This window comes from Palaemon carinicauda, chromosome 31, assembly GCF_036898095.1.
Source record: "Palaemon carinicauda isolate YSFRI2023 chromosome 31, ASM3689809v2, whole genome shotgun sequence".
Classification (NCBI taxonomy): domain Eukaryota; kingdom Metazoa; phylum Arthropoda; class Malacostraca; order Decapoda; family Palaemonidae; genus Palaemon; species Palaemon carinicauda.
The window spans coordinates 32,229,815-32,234,814 of NC_090755.1; the positions used below are offsets into that span (position 1 = coordinate 32,229,815).

The following is a 5,000-nucleotide window of genomic DNA, read 5'->3' on the forward strand; positions in this document are numbered from 1 at the left end:
AAATTTTTGTATTAACTTGCCATAGAACAGTCACAGTAGCCATTTTTTGATATCCGCGAGAGACCGATTTTCGGCGGCGCCGTAAATTACTCGTTGAATACTTCACATATCTAAAAGCAATTCTCAGGGATTTATGGTATGGATATTTACTTTGTCCATACCAATTTTCATGTTGCTATCTTCCATAGAAAAGCCACAGCTAACGTTTATTTCGGTATGGATTGAATGTTTATTTTTGGCGGTGGAGTAAATGGTTCCTAGAATAATTCAGCTGATATTTTCGGTGGTGGGGTCAATAGCTCCTATACCAATTAATATATTCAAATGAAATTTTAAGGTATTATATATATATATATATATATATATATATATATATATATATATATATATATGTGTGTGTGTGTGTGTGTGTGTGTGTGCGTGTGTGTATGAATATTTATAAAAGCTTTATTTCTGCCAATTTTCATGTTCATACCTGGCTGTCACTTTAATTCCTAAGTGACATTTTTTTAGCTAAAAAAACAGTGAGGAGTCGCTAACTACTCCTTGAGGTTTACAGATATCCATTTGATTTTCGCAGGGATTGATGTGTGTTATATGAACTACATTCATACCAATTTTCGTATTGATACTTGCCATAGAAGTCACAGTAGCTATTTTTCGATATCCGCTGGTGGCCGATTTTCGGCGGCACCGTAAATTACTCGTAGAATACTTCACATATCTAAATGAAAATTTTAGGGATTTATCAGATGAATATTTAATTTGTCCATACAAATTTTCATGTTGATATCTGCCATAGAAAAGCCACAGCAAACGTTTATTTCCGTATGGGTTGAATAGTTATTTTGGGCGGTGGAGTAATTTGTTCCTAGAATAATTCACTTATCCAAATGAAAACTTCAGGGATTGATGGGAAACATAGTTTCTCCGTTCCTGCCAAATTTAATGGTAATATATAAAATTGAAAAGACACAGCTTTCACGTAGCCTTCTTAAATATGATGTTAAATGCAGCAACATTACAGTGAACTGCGTGATAGTGAACGACATTAACGAGAGACAATGCCGATCTTATAATCAATATCCCTCCCGAGCTCAGCTAGTTATTATTATTATTATTATTATTATTATTATTATTATTATCATTATTATTATTATTATTATTATTTCATGAGACAACGAGACCCTTTTTGTGTTGTTAATGGGAATATATCATTATAACTATTGAACATTGTCTTAAGATCGTTTTCTGTTTACCATTATTGTTAATATATCTTTATAGCTTATTTGATTATATTGGTATTGGTAAATATTACTTTATTTTTCCTTAATCGTATATCAGTATTCCGTAACTCGACGTTATGTAAGTATCTTGTATGGAATTTCATGTTTCTTATTACTTGAACAGCTGGGAATGAGTATTACTTTTATATAATCCCCAAAGATGACAAATAGAAAGAAATAATCTATATGCATTAATTAGATGGAGTATATAATAGTGAGAGAAAGACACTATCGTGTACAATATGAAATATTTGCTATGGTTATATACAAGTCAATGAAGTGTATTTTGTGAGTGATTTGTAATGGAGTGTGGTGACAAGGAGACATGCATTTGTCATGGAAACTGCTCTCGAGGAAAATACTATGATCTTATATATGCATTTGTCGATGTGAATTTCATTGCCTAATTAATTGTGTTTTCATTGGCCTTTTGAAGGTTTTGAAAGAAAGAAATTCATTTTATAGATTGTATATTGACTCTTAGTTTTGTAAAATGCAAATATAAGGAAATTTTAGAGATATTTGAATATATATTTATTGAATAAAAAATCTCGCAGCAAAGGCTTGCGATTTAAAAAAAAAAAAAAAAAAAACACATAATTCAGCAAATGTTTTATGGCAACCAAAGTCCCTATACGTACAAATAAATAGTTGTTGTTTATTAAACTGTAGTGCTTGTGGGCATATGCTGGAAATGTAATTCAATACTTAAGGAGAAAGGGCTTTATAAGTCCCTCCTAAGAAAAGTGGTTAAAGACTCATTATAAACAGTAATTAAATAATTTCTGATGTTGTAGTTACGTAATCAAAGATCGTAAAAAGATTAGTAAGGCCTTTATTCACTTTGAGACGACTAGATTTCGAAAATCTTGCTTTGGAAGCTAGTGAGTAATGTATCTCGTTTATCATAATTATTCATAGATATAAGTAATTTTATTACCTTACAGTGACTTCTCTTCACCTGCTGAACGTTGAAGTTCTCATCATGGTTTTATTTATTCTGAATTCATTCGTGTTAATCCCTCAAATACTTTACCTTCTTTTTTTTTTCCATATATTGTTTTTATTGTTGTCTGGGTTACACAAGGTTGGTTTTTGTGTCGCTCAATCAGCATTATGGAAGTTAATACATAAAAGATGCCTTATGAAAATTTATCGTTTGCAATTCAGACAATTTCACCGAAAAGCAATTTCCCGTCATGTGACTTTATTTAGTGGAATTATTTATTATTATTATCATTATCATCATCATTATTATTGTTATTATTATTATTACTATTATTATTATTATTATTATTATTATTATTATTATTATTGTCATTATTATTATTATTATTATTATTATTATTTTTATTATTATTATTATTATTATTATTATTATTTTTTATTATTTTTGTAATTTATTATTATTATTAATAATTATTATTATTATTATTATTATTATTATTATTATCTATAATTGTTATCATTTATTATTATCATTATTATTATTATTATTATTATTATTATTATTATTATTATTTATCATCATTATTCATTATTATTTATTAGGTAAGCTATAGCCCTAGTTGGAAAAGCAGGATGCTATAAGACCAAGGCCTCCAACAGAGATGATATCCCAGTGAGCAAAGGAAATAAGAAAGCAGATAGATCAGTGTCCCTGAGTGTACGTTCAATCAAGAGAACTCTACCCAAAGATAGTGGAAGACCATGGTACAGAGGTTGTGACACTACTAAAGACTAGAGAACAATGGTTTGATTGATTTTGGTATGCCCTTCTCCAAGAAGAGTTGCTTATCGTAGCTAAAGATTTTTTTTCTACCCTTACGAAGTAAAAATTAGTTACTGAATAATTAGTGAAGTAGTTAACCCTGAGAGCAAAGATTTTTATTCTGTTATCCTAGTGTTTACTGTTATCAGGTTTATGAGGAAAGATGAGAATGTGTAAAGAATAGGCCAAACTATTCGATGTATACTTAAGCAAAGAGAAAATGAGCCGTAACTAGAGAGGGATCCAATGTAAAACTATCTGGCCAATCAAAGGACCTAATAACTCTCAATCGGTATTATCTTAACGGGTGGCCGATTCCTTTTCCAACCTACTACTCTCTGTAGAATATGTATGCGTGTGTAGTTAAACTGGGTTATTAAAAAATAAAAATAAAATCTTTATATATATATATATATATATATATATATATATATATATATATATATGTATATATATATATATATATATATATATATATATATATATATATATATATATATATATATATATTTGAAATATACAACTATGCTTAATCAAATAAGTAGTTTCCAAAATTGCAGTGTGAATTATTTTGAAATAATTAGCTATACGTGAAAAAATGCCATATGCCATTCCTTAAATCAAAATATAAGAATTCTTCCCAATTAGGTAAAGTTGTGAAAAACGTCGGGAAATATTAACTTACGATGAAGTAGAAGAATTGTTCCAGATCTGGAATATGATATTTTGCATCGGTCTTTTCAAAGTTAGTGTATTAGGTATTTTCCGGGCTGCTGCTTGACTACTTCTAGCGAGAGCATCCGATAATATCGAATTGAGCGAATTACTAGAATTTTTACTGTTTCGAATTTGGTCAAAAATCATCGCTGCTTCAACGTGACTAGGATAATTGGGGTTTTAAGTATTTTGTTACTCAACACGCCGTGTTTTGGTACTCTTCACATTTCCAGTGTATTTTATCTTTACATTTTTTCTTTCTTTGTATTACATATAAAAATAATCCCCTGGGGGTTAACGGTTGGAAATTTCCAAATAGCCTGGGGGTAAAAGGGTTATCAATACACAATTCCTTCTTTCTATCCCTTGAATAAACCGAAGAGCCATTTTTAAAGGGTGTTTCTAGAACACCAAAATAATTAAAATCAGATTAATACATTGTTAGTACTAACTCCTCTGCATAAGACTGTTAATCTATGTGCGTTGTTAGCTGCTTATAAAAAAGGTAGGCTGGTGATGAAATTTCGACAATGAATTAACTGGGTACGCAGCACGGGCTGAAGTTTCACGACCTGACTTTGCTGCTCAGTTGCAACACTTGTAAAGCTAATCTGAAGATACTCATTGGAGGTGTAGTAATTATATCCTTCAGGAAACGTTCCTCCCAGGCGATCTGCTGCACTGGGGTTGGATACCCGCTCAAACTTGATAGTTTCTTGTAGTTTCTGAAACCTCACCATCTTTGTGAGCTAAGGATGGGGTTGGGAAGCCTATAGGTCTACCTGCTGAATCATCAGAAGCCATTGCCCGGCCCTCCCTGGTCACAACTGAGGGGGAGGCGGGGTTTGTATATATGGTCAGTCGCTAGGGCATTGTACTGTTAGTGATTTGTTACTGTTTCTTATCCCGGTCATTCATAAGTAACCTTTAAACCTTTAGATAAGATGTTTTTATCTGTCCCTTATCCATGCAATTGTTAAAAGATTCACAGATGTTTCATCAAAGCTGTTATGCACAGCTTTAAGATGAGCAAATATTACTGAATTTAGATGTGCTATTAGTATATATTTTTTACTTAAAAGACAATATGACAACATATGAAATGCAAAATTGGACATTCTATGTACTAAATGCATACCCATCGACAACCTAACGGCATTAGAAATCAATCAAATCAAAAGTAAAGAATCAAGCATGAAGTATTAATCTCCATTAAAGTATTCTTT

The 5,000-nt window shown here is 30.8% G+C and overlaps 1 protein-coding gene across 3 annotated transcripts in view; it reads left to right on the forward strand.

The window, feature by feature from the left end:
• The window catches only part of LOC137624386 (TOG array regulator of axonemal microtubules protein 1), a 674,340-nt gene that overhangs the window by 252,804 nt on the left and 416,536 nt on the right, over positions 1 to 5,000 (forward strand). The window lies entirely within an intron of this gene.